We start from the raw sequence: 12,345 nt of genomic DNA, 5'->3' as shown, positions 1-12,345 counted from the left end.
GGTTTTGAAAGGCATGTTCTTATGGTCCAGGGTCTGCCAGACACTTTCTGGACATGAAGGAAAGCACAGTCCTTGCCTGAAGGGACTGATAGTCAGTGGCAGACTAGCAGTGAGGAAAAGGAACAAATAAGACAGTAGCAAAAGGCATGTGAGTGTTGGAAAGTGTGTGCTTTGCCCCAATATATTTTGAGGATCTGGAACATTAATTTTCTTTCCTCTATTTATTCTTTATTAGTTCTATAACCTTCAGATCTGTAATTCAGGGTATAACATCATCCATTTCAACTATTCAGTACTTCTATGCACATTTTGGATAAAAGTGCCTCTTGCTCCTTATCTCCTCTTCATCTTCCCCCCAAACCAGGATACTACACCCATCTCCTTAAAAACATGGTGGTACCTAACCCCACTGGGATAAAATAGGCTTAACCAGATTTAGGTGCCTAAATACCTTTGAGAATCTGGGCTTTAATCAGCTCATTTAATGAGCTCCTATAGTCAAAATGCACAAACAAGGTCTCAAAGCCAGTGCCTCTGAGTTCCAGTGCAGAACAGGCCCTCCAAATGCAGACACCAAGGCAAAGGGTCAGGGAAAGTCCCAAAAATCAGGGCTGAGGTGGAGACAGGGATCACTCTCCCCAGGCAGAAATACTGCGTCTGCATCAGGTGATGTAGTATCAAAAAAGAACCATGTAGTATTTGCAGCAGACCTGCTTTCTACATTCCCTGTAAGACAGTCCCTCCTGCTCCCATTTTCTGAAGGAACCTGATTTCTTGCTGAAGGCCAGGTGATCCAGAAGCAAGCAGGCACCATGGAGAATTTCGGCTATGCTAACACAGTTTTGGCAAAAATACTTCATCCCATTAAAGGGCACAAGTAACAAATCAACTAACTTCAGTCACAAGAAACTTAGAATAGAGACACAAAGTAACTCTCAGCTGTGGCTGCTCTTGCTGCCTTGCCACAGAATGAAAAAGAAGCTCCCTCTAAAAACTAATAATGCTATTCTTATTATCAAAGATTTTGCATGCCAATCCCACATCACTACAGAATATAACTCTGTTAGGTAATGTATGAACAGAAAACAAAAATCAAAAGAAGAAGAAAAAGGTGCCTTTTGGCTAGAGAAGTTTAAAAGAAGAATAGATGATGTCATAAGCAGCAAGGAGTATTGGTGTTGCAACAGCTCAACAATGAGTTTGGGCTGTGGTTTTGGGGAAAGTGACATAAGAAGAGATGTTTCAGGGAGAAATTTAGGAGAAAAACAATAAGATTGCTTTTTCAGTAATTTATGGGCAACCTGTGGATAAGAAAATTTAGATGATGAGGGCTAAACAGTGCTATGCTGTGAATTGTGGCAGTGCCAGCCCCAGGGCTCAGTGAGGACTCTGCTGCCCTGAGCAGATGGCAGCTATATACAAGGACACAGATACACATGGAAGCACCCAGCCTCTCTGGGAAGCCACTTGTCTGCTACCTTGTTCAAGAATTCTGACACAACCATACACACATGATTTGTGCTTGGGTTCTGTGTTGGAATGCAAACAGGTGTTATAAAAATATGAGATAGTCCTCTATGCGTTTCACAGAGGATGTGGGCTTTGATCATATAAGAAAGGAAAATTTTTTATTATCCACAATATTTCATTGCCTCTGGACTGGATGATAGATCTCAGAAACCTTTATTAACAGTAGTGTAGGACTGGGAAACTGTCAGTCCATGCCTTAAAAGTCCTGGACCATGATGACAATTTTCACTGTGAGGTTAGTTAGGAAAAGCCATTGCTTGGTATTATTACATAGAAGGGGCCACTGATACTAAATTATGTGTGTGAGTTTGGAAAACAAAGAGCCGGATTAACTATGTCTAGTGAAGGAGCTGATTTCCACAATAATCAATAAAGACAGTAAACATGGAGGACCTAGATGACGGTAATAGTTAGCAATGGTCAGTCAAACTCATGGATTAATTTTCCCAGCGCTATGTGCTGAAGATGTGAATGGAGGTAAAACGTCAGGTCCACAGACGGCAAGGTGGTTTGGTGCTTATCCATGCTCCTCAGACAGGTCTGGACTATAGAAACTGGATAAGGACTGCAGCATTATGTGATGTAAGAGAGAGTCCTTCTAACCACAGTATGACCCTTCAGCATTGCCTGCTGCATCTGAACACACACTCACTATGGAGCACATTTCACCTGTTTTGGTCATCTCATAGCAATGAGCCTTGATATTATAGCAGTATCTGCAGTATAGATTGGAAAGAGGCAGAGGGAATTGAAGAAAAACTGCCTACTAATGGTAGCTCTCAGACAAGCTGCCATTTCTGTTTTATCCAAGTAGCAGTCCCTAGGCCTAGGGCTATACTGGGTTTTGGCAGCAGGCCTCTTTCAAGGCAGCTGTTTCAGAAATCCTTGCAGATTTCTTAGATTGCTCTCCATTCAAGTCAGCACAGCAGTACCCACTCCAGCTCTTCTCTTGTTCAAAATGATACAAAGATGCTCAGACCAGCAGAGATCAAAAAGGGTAACTGGCAGTGAGCACATTTTCCTGAGCTCTTGTGGAAGCACCACTACACCTGACAGTACTCCAAGCTACCACTCTCTGTCAAGGACCTGTTCATTTCCAGCCTTCTAGCTCAGTCCTCAACCCCCCTGATGCAGCAGCTTTGACAAGAGCCACTTATTCCTTAGGATTCAGCCAAATCCTGCTAGATGGCCCCATCCCCTGCTTGCCAGGGAGGCCCAATTTCTCAAGTTATAAAGGTACCTGAAGATCAGTTAGGCACTTCCACAAATTCTGCTAAGTTTTAGTGCAGGAGCAACACTGAACTCTTGATGAAATCAAGAAGAGCTAAGGACTTAACCTGAAGAGATATTTTTAGAGTAGAGATATCTTAAAAATATGTCTTGTCTGCATTTTCAGGAAACTAACTGCCTCTCAAGGTCTGCCTCCATGGTTTCTTTATCACTCCAGCAGTGCTCAGGATGTTAGGTAAGTGTTGCAGCATTTCCAGTGAAAAGAAAATTTGTGCAAATCATAATCAGGCCTGAGGAATCAAATTCTCCCTCCAGGTACATCAGTGTGACCCTGGCTCCAGGGGGACACCGCTCCAAGCATAAAATGGGGAGTTCTCTGACTTGTCAGGGTCAGGTTGGATTAGAAATTCAACTCAAGCCCCACACAGCTGCATTGTGATCGACAGAGGAATCCCTGCATACGTGTTCAGCTTTTAGGTTAGCTTTTATTGTTACTAATTTCCTTTTATAATCTCCATTTTGTGTTTATCAACATAGCACCAGATTCTCAGCTGATGTAAATCAGCAGTGATCCATTGCTCTTATGTGAGAGGCATTATTTTACAGAAGTTAAGGGGATGGCCCCTAGATATGAATTTCACTTTGCTCCTCTCTCTTAACAGGAATAATCTCTTTTAGAATTTGAGACAAAATAAAATTCACTGCTTCAATATCTTAGTTCTGTAATTCCCTCCTGGCCTCCACTCTCCCTGCTGCCAATGGAAATGAAGATTAGAGAGCACCTGGCAGGATCAGGCCCTCTGGAGGCTCAGTGGCTGTGCCAGCCCTCTAATTCTGGAGTAATGATAATCAGGCTTGCACCAAGTGTTGACACAAATTTATTAATGCAAGGTGCGGCTGGCTCTGCACTCACTCTGCTAAGACAAACACTTGCAGAACAATGTGCACAGAGGAGGTTGGAAACCACCCAGCCATGTGTCACCAGCAGCTGAAAGGGGAGGAAATTGCTCACTGTCCTGCGTGAGGAGGCAGAGTGCTGAAAATTGGGCTGGAGAAGCAAGTATCTAATTTTCTTGGGTTCAGTTTTCCTTTTGGAAAAACCTTTCCTGTTTCATCAGAAAGTCCCTGACCTCGCCACGGCCCCAGCAGCTCGTGACACAAGATCAAGATGACACAGTGGGAGCCAGGATTTGTGCCAGGGCTAGAAGTGATTTAATGATATTCCTAGAGAGCAGGGGGAGGCAGGCCCTGGTCCATGAGCTGGAGGTTATTTGTGCAGAGTCATATATTTAAAGCAGAAATCGTGTGAGTCCCAGAGTGGAAGGGAGGAAAGGGAAGGCTGCAGGAACCAGGTAGTTGGGCCTGCAGGGTGAACTGCTGGATGCTCTGGGGAGAAACCAGCAATGAGACTGGGACAAAGAAGAGCTTTAATTCTTACTTTGGATTAAAAAAAAAAAAATAAAAAAAAAGGTAACAAGTGACTACACTGTATTTATTTGCTACTCTGTAAACAGCGTTCAGTGACTCACTCCCTTTAGTGCTTTCCTTTATCAGTGGTGAAACTACTCTCTCTTGTGAGCAGCTTCTTTCCCTCCTTTTCCTTCAGACTGAGGATTTATATATGGCCATACCAGACAAGAGAAGACAGTGCAGGACATCTCACTGAGTTCATACCTCAGCTCTGGTTGAGTTATGGTTGGCAAAACTGCAGCTAGCTTGAATGTGTCTGTAGACTCTTCACTGTGCCCCTGCTTGCTTTCCTGCACAGCTGAGAGCACTTCGAAGCTGTGCTAACTCATGTCACTTGGAGTGATTTTCAAAGCCCACTTAACTTATCTGCCCTGTCATAGGTGTGACCAGCCTGGCACTAATCGTGATGTTCAAGAAATATCAGCCAGTTACACACAGTCCTCTAAATCAGTGAAGAGGAGAAACTTCTTTTCTCATTTTAAGTAGTTTCTATATGTCTAGAGATGTCTTACAGAAATGGAAATTATACCTGATAAAGTGCCAGCATTAATCCATTTGATGTATTTAAGTGCGCCTGTTTAACAGCAACATATCACGTTAATGTAATAATGATGGAATAAGAAATACCATCAGAGGGTTTCAGAAGATTTCTTATCACAAGGAAAAAAAAGGATTTTGACTTCTCATTTCATTTCTCTGTGAATGAAAACACCTTTGTGATTTACATTATTTACTGTTTACTGTAGTAGAGTCACTACTAAAAATCAAAGTGATTTGCAGAGCCCTGCCGGTTCTTTTTATATCTCCTTTGCTGACTCAATAAACATCTGACACTCCAGTACTGTAACTAAGTACTGTACTGATTCTGCCCTCATTGAAAACATCTTTCTCAGAGAAAGGAATTGTTCTGCTTCTGCTAAAAATGTGATTTGTCTGGCGAAGCATTTGTAAAAGCTTTTTACCCCCAATGTTACTGCAGCAATTGGAAGCAGTTAGGTATGTACATTAACTTGAGAAGCTATGTGAAATCTTCTGATATGCAAATATACTGCTGTATACATGGCAAAGAAGAGCTTTGAGCACGCTTACGTGAAACAGAGTTGTGTTAACAAACAATTCCCTTATATGCTATTTTGAAATAAAACTTTGTCCTGAAAAATGATGTGAAGTAAATATTTCAAAAAGCCTGTGCTGGTAGAGGACTGCTTCTGAATTCAGACCAGCTCTGCCCCAGGCTAGTGCTGTTTCTCCCAATACAGTCACCTTTAAATAAAATAGAGCAGGAATGAAGCCAAGGAGCCTGGGAAGGTGCAGCAAGGGAAAACACCCTGGTAGCAGCTGGCAAGGACAGGGCATATCACTTCTCAACCATCACCTAGCAGAATTGAACTGGATGGATACCCCTATGGAAAAAGGTGGCCTTCCAGTCTGAAGAGACATGTTACATCTGGTCTGTATCTGCTCTTGGATACAAATTCAGGCAGGGAAGAGACAATGGGAAACCAGAAAGAACAGCCTAACGCAACTCCACTATAGTGTTCTTGGATGCCAGCCACAGGCAAGTCTTCCAGGTAAGCACAGAACACAAAGGAATTTATGAGCACATAAATCATAGGAGCTGAAGATGGGAAAGGCCACTGGAGGACAAGTCAATGCAAGCCTGTTTTCTACAGGAAATTTCTCAGTTGACAGTTTTAAGTATTTCAAACAATAAGGCTTTAACTTTCCTCTGGAAGCAATTCAAGGTGGTTAGGCACCTATCTGAACCTTTCAGCATCTTGATACATTTCACGGGATTGGCCCTGTGCAGATTCCTAGCAGCTCTTGCTGCAGGTCATTACATTCAGATTTCTTTTTGCTGTTTATTCCAGGCTTATTCTGCAATGAAGCAAATCCAGAAGTGTAGGTAGTCACTTCAGGCCTGTATACACTGTGGATTTTCCCAGATTTCCTCCCAGGAAAACCAAGTCAACAGGAACAGTGGCTGTGTAAAGTTCCATGGGTGGACAATCTGGGTTTGTGTTACAGTGAACTGGGAAAATGCATTAATATTATGGAACAAGGAAGCCTGCATGCGCATTGTTGTGAGATAGCTGCAGTATGTTGCAGTTACACTCTACCATACAGCAGAATGTTCTCTGCATGGTCAGGTCCCTAAGATTTAAACCACTTCCACAAATTGCTTCTAGAAACTAGGCTGTATTTCAACGATGCAGATTATGTCTTCAGATAGCTTTGCTGGTTTGCACTAGGGCAGCCTGTGCATCAGCAGCTACTCCGTAACAGATTCCCAAAGATGTAAGAAAGAAAGGACGCACAGAAAGATTGAGGAAACCGCCTCTGCCCCTAGCATCTGAAAGTAAGGCTGCCAGAGCAGGAACAGAGACCTGCTTGTGCTTACACTCCACTCTATATTCTCTGTAGAGATGAACAGTCTGTTGGCATTTTGCAATGATTGCGAGGAACTTTAGTGGTTAATTATATCTCTTTCTTGCCTCGCTATCTCCATGCACATTCACAAGTCCTAAAAGTTTACTGTTCAAATGCCTAGGCTCTGGGCCAGGAGTAGTGCCTAGATAGAATACTGTGAAACATCTCCTCATGTGTCATGATAAAATGTTTGGGGACATAATATATATAAAACTATGAGTGTGTCCGCAAAGTCATGAAATATCATGTGATCAGTGCTGTGAGCACTGCAAGTTTGTGATGTCAGAGCAGTCTGACAGCCAAAGTAGGAGAGTAACAGATCTAAACAGCACCCAGCATTCAAGGACTGTGTCACCATTAGATGGTGGTACTTTTGAACCTGGTGTGTCAGGGGCTGCAAGGAGGTGGTTGGCCAAAATGTGCAGGTTTGTGCAGTGGGGGAAGTAGGAGAGTAACATAATGGTCACAAAAGAAGGAAAGGGTGAAAAGCAAGTGAGAGCAGAAGGCTCCCAATGCAGTGATGTGCTTAAAAATTTCCTCTTGCCCTGTGTTGGTCACTTGCTTTTGGTGTGTGAAAGGGGAAGCTGATGGTATGCCACTGTGGTGTGCCAGGTGAGTCAGGAAGAGGGGAGGACAGTGGTCTGGGGGTGGGTTATAGTTTAGCCACAGCTGGAGGAAGATGGTTTGTGTTGGCCTATGACTTATTTGAATTGATCACCACTTTTCACCATCCCTTTCACATCAGTCTCACCAACATTTAAATAAAAATGTTAATAAAATATAAAGAAGGACACTTTCTGCTGAGGTCCCTTGCCCTGGACTGACAGTCTGTGCATCCGTGCTCGTGCACAGCCTGTCCTCTCCATGTGTCTTTCCCTCCTGCGTTACAAAGGGATCCTTGCTTACAAGCAAAGATGCTCCTGGGGCCCAGCCACTGTGGCAACAACCTGGAACCCTGGCCAGGTGAGGGGAAAAGGGCAATATATTTAGCTAAGATAGAAAGCAGTAAACACATCCAATGTTGAAATGGAAGAAGAAAGGGGCTTACCTCCTAGCTTCCTCCTGGAATTCTCTGGTTAGGTCTTCCTCACCAGATAACCAACCAGTCCTAAAGTATTCTGCAGTCTTGACTAATCTAGGCAATCATAATAAAACATAGTTTAGTAGGAATGACCTATGACAAAACTCCCTCTCACCCATCAGAATTTGTCAGGTAGAACAAACCCTGCCACAGTCTGACTTCTTTCCTCACAAAGCACTTCAGCTCCAAGCTCTTGATTGAGAAGTACAAGGTGCCCTGACATGTTCCTTCTCTAACCATTCCTCAGCTGTGGATTTTTGCAATGATCGCCATATTGTAGTATTTCTTCAGGGCTTCCTGTCTCTCCCCAGGAATCAGGGACACGCAGGATCAGTGGTGGGGTGGTGCATCAGGTAGCACAGTCATGCCCACAGTGGAGACTTGCTGCCAGTTCCAGCAGTTCACAGTTGCAAACTAGCTGCACTTGAGTGCAAGCCTGCACTGAAACACAGACTTGGCCATCTGGCCAACATGATTGCAAATGGGTGGAGGACGCACAGGTACTGATCAGTTTTGGCATGACATGACACAGAGTGGGAGGGCAATTGGAGGCCACACACACCATCAGAGAAGCATTAATCTTTCTTGCTCACTGTGCACTATTAGTGAGCAGAGCACAGATTGCCTCCAATGTTAATACCCACTGGAAGTTGCGGTGTGTGGGTGCAAGGCATTTAGGTGAGAATATAGCTGGGCTGGCTGGGAGTCTTGTGTCAACAGGCTCTGGGAGTAATAGCAGGTGTGGGAGTTGGGAGGCATGGGTTTAATTTCTGTGAGGTTCCTGGGGCAAGGTCCTTTCTCTTGGCCTTTTACCCCGCTCCCTGGCACAAGGATGTCGCAAGTCCTTTGAAGCAGGGCCTGTCCCTTCAAATGGGTGTGGACACAGTAGGTTGAAGATCTGGTTTGGGTACCTTTATCTGCACACATGTAAAGTTGAACAATCATAGTGAGGTCCTCCCTTGCTTAATTGTCTACCTTTACTAAACCCTCTGCCTGTGTGTCTGTGTCACAGTGGTAAAGTGTGGCAGGAAAGGGTTAATTGGTTGGGGGGCAGGGGAGGTTTGCAGGCAGAAGGGAGGAGCAGGAGAGTATTTCTGTATTAACATGCAGCTGGTTAATGCAGCTGAATAGCCCTCACTCAGCTGTTACCTTTCTCAAAGCCAATGGCAAATGATGAAAAAACGTGGTAATATCTATTAAGTTTATGGAAGGGGCCTGCTCAGTGGGAGCTTTTCCATCTCACATACAAGTGGTGATTTAGAACAGAGAAAGATCCCCTCGAGGGGATTTTGTGAACCATGCAATGCTAATTAACTCCATTGTTGTATTTTATTTTGAACATAAGAGTCCCTCTGGGATTGCAGCACTCTTTCCTCCTGCAATAGATTCCCATTTTGCACCACTGTATAAAATCTCCTTCACAACCCATCAGAAAAAGGGATTAACAATAGGCAGAATCATATGTGTGTAGTTTTACAAGGTTCTAGGGAGGAATGTGTCTCCCTTCACCTCCCAGATGCTTTCTCATGGGGGCCATTCTGTACAACCTTGCTTTCACTGTTTCTTTAACCTTGAATTAAAAACAAGTGTACATCAGACACTAGGAAGCATCGCCCTTTGATCTTCAGCATATTCAAACCACTTCCAAACATGCTGTTCAGTGGAGTTTGTTTTAATGGTTGGGTTGTTTGGGCACAAATGCCAAAAAAAAAAAAAAAAAAAAAAACAAAACAAAACAAAACAACAAAAACCAACCAAAAAAAAAAAAAAAAAAAAAAAAAAAAACAAAAAAAAAACTAACACCCCAAAAAATCTACAAAAGCCATCAACACCAGGAGTGGAAGCACTGGTGAAAGACTTATTTACTCATCTACAGTTCATCCCAAAAGGAAATCAAGGGAATGAAAGCTCCCATCTGTTTGAAGCCCTTACTGTCTTGAGCCAACAATGTTAGGAAGAAACTTGAGTCCCTCTGTGCTAGATCTGCTCTTCATTTTCTGGAGTTCTGGTGTCCCACTTCATCTTGCCCAGACACCCTCCTCTCTGCTCTGACTATTACAACATAGCATCAACTTCATCAAAGTCAGAACAAGGACAAGAGCGAGGAGAAGCAGGTCTTTCAGGTAAATCAAATGGCTTCTTCTTAATTCTCCAACTTCAGCCTCTGGCCTCCATCAACTCTGAGAAAGCCCAGATTTCCATGTGGTGTCTTGGATATAACGTTTTCTCCACTGCCTTAAGTTTCAGCTCTGCACAAGTGAATATTTACAGAGTGTTGATGTCTGTCTTCCTGCGTTAGGCAATTTGGCTGTTTCATGGTAAGAAATATTTAGCAAGCTGTCTCAAGGGAGTGGCTAGTGTACTGGCATCAGATTGATGACTTCTGGACAGAACTGGAAGTGCATTGGGAGCTACCTGCCACCAGCTGTAATGGGGATTTTACATGAACTTGACAAACAGGAATAGAGATTTGCAAATAAGACACTTTCTCATGTACCTTATAACACTGTAAATTCTTAAGTCTTGATTCTTAATTCGTGCTGGAATACATTTAATTAGAATCTAGGAAATATTTGAGTTCTCTGAATGAACAACAGGAAAGACATTTAACAACATCTTTAGGAATGTCAATAACACAAGTAATAGAGGAGCCCAAGCAATGCTGCCTTGGCACTCAGGCCCCTGGGGGCATGACTCTGGCACCTCCAGGCCCCCACAGAACTGCTGCCCATCAGAGACACTGCCATCCATCAGAGACTCTGCCTCTGCCCCCGTCTTCACTCAGCTAAGCAGAATACTGGTTATATTAAACAACTTTGTCAGGAATTCAACGGGGATGCTCGTTGAGGCAACAGCCTCTGTGGCATTGCTACTAGACTGATGAAGTAAAATTTATCACGTAAACCTTCCCATTCTCCCCAGAACATCGCTCACTTACTGCAAACTCCCCTTTTCCTTTCCAAAAGGAGGAGAATCAATTCCAAAATATTTATACTGCCTCTACCCCACACCTTCCTGCACCACCACGTGGACTTTCCCTTGGAGTAGTGCATTCAGTGATCTCAGCAGAAGGTGTTCCTAAGACCGCTCTTGTTCAAATACTATGACATTATCTTATGCTGTAGGGTCTTGAGGGCTGTTACTACAAGAGTTGTTGTTGTCTATTACAACAGAGGTTTACAGAGCATACTAGCATATATAAAGCAACAAACTGAAAGGACATTCAGAGTAATTCTTTCTGAAAATCCTGCTAAATCTTTTCTGCCTGAGTGTTACAGGTCCATGTAAATACATCTCTTTTTTCTTTTCTTTGCAGTCCCTTTATAGCAAATGACAGAATTAAAAAGGTAAAACTCAACGGGAGGGACTTACCATTCTAAACCTCAGTGACCTCAACATCTCACATCTGTAACTCCATAGGTTCCCCAACTCAACATGCAGAGAGGGAAGGGTAAGATCCAGCCCATTTTTGAGAGGCATTTCCAGTACAGTGTTCTCAGCAGGAGTGCATTTGCCAAATCCTGATGCTTTTTTCACCCTTTAATATATATAGCTACAAGCGAAGATTTCTGTGAACAGAACAAGCCCACAAGTCATTTTTTCCAGTAATCTCTAAGCTCATCTTCCTTTAGTGCTTGCCGACCACTGGCTTGTTACCATGCGGGCATAGAGAGTCAGCAAAGGTCCTAATCACACCAGCCAGGATCACCCTCTTCGCCCCCGTGGAGCTCATCGCGTTAGTCCTTGATTGCACTGCTGCAGATAGCCATTGCCCTGAGCAGCTTGGACTCGTTTCTGAAAGCTGATAAATATTTTCCTGATGAGTGTGTGATGGGGAACACCAAATGCCACATGAGAAAGCAAGCCCTTTTATGGCTGCTGAGATCAGAGAGCCAAAGTGTAGTGAAGGTTTTCGGCAGCTACCGAGAACAGATTTTACTTGAAGCAGCTCCTGCTCCTGGTACCATGGAGGCACTGCTCCCTTCACCCCCTCTCTCCCGGGCTAAGTATAGAAGACACTTGAACTCCCAAAAGTTTCATTCCCACTCCAAGTTTCACAGTGTGGCTCTCGCTGAGAAATCTCATCTGCGTGCTCTGCCCAGAGAGGTTCCCACAACTCCTCAGGGACTCTGCAAGGGGCTGCACATCCCAGTGTGCAACCTGAAGCCAGGCCTGCCCATTGCTGGTTTTCTTGCTTCAGCAGCAACGTGGAGATACTTTTGTAGTTTCCATGATATAGATGTTTCATGCCAACATCCGTTTGTCCTCTGTGACCTATGACTTTCCACACCCTGTGTCGCGGTTTAGGCCTGGTTGACAGCCAACCACAATGCAGCACCTCTCTCTCCCTTCCCCTCTGGCAATGAGAAGGGACAGAGAGCCAGGCTTGGGGTTCGAGATAAGACTGGGATGGGGGAAAATTCCCCTTTATGATCACGAGCAAAAGGCAGACTCGTTAGAGGAAGAAAAAAAGAACATACATTTATTACAGACACTAACAATACATAACAGAGTAGGACAGTGAGAAGAATTGCCACATCTTGAGAACACCTTCCCCCCACCCCTCCCTTCTTCCCGGGCTCAGTTCTGCTCCCGATATCTCT

The 12,345-nt window shown here is 43.8% G+C and overlaps 1 long non-coding RNA gene across 1 annotated transcript; it reads right to left on the bottom strand.

Annotated features, from left to right (window-relative positions):
* Positions 1 to 6,652: 6,652 nt before the first annotated feature.
* LOC116965425 lies at positions 6,653 to 12,145 on the bottom strand. The gene is made up of 3 exons (XR_004409350.1): positions 12,031 to 12,145; positions 10,574 to 10,580; positions 6,653 to 6,665 (listed from the first exon to the last, which is right to left on the bottom strand). It is a non-coding gene; the product is annotated as an uncharacterized LOC116965425 (long non-coding RNA).
* Positions 12,146 to 12,345: the final 200 nt, after the last annotated feature.

The sequence above is a fragment of the Tyto alba genome, unplaced genomic scaffold, assembly GCF_018691265.1.
Source record: "Tyto alba isolate M040663 unplaced genomic scaffold, T.alba_DEE_v4.0 Super-Scaffold_2000008, whole genome shotgun sequence".
NCBI lineage: Eukaryota > Metazoa > Chordata > Aves > Strigiformes > Tytonidae > Tyto > Tyto alba.
The sequence above is the reverse complement of the archived record's forward strand: the minus strand, read 5'-3'. Positions and strand labels throughout refer to the sequence as shown.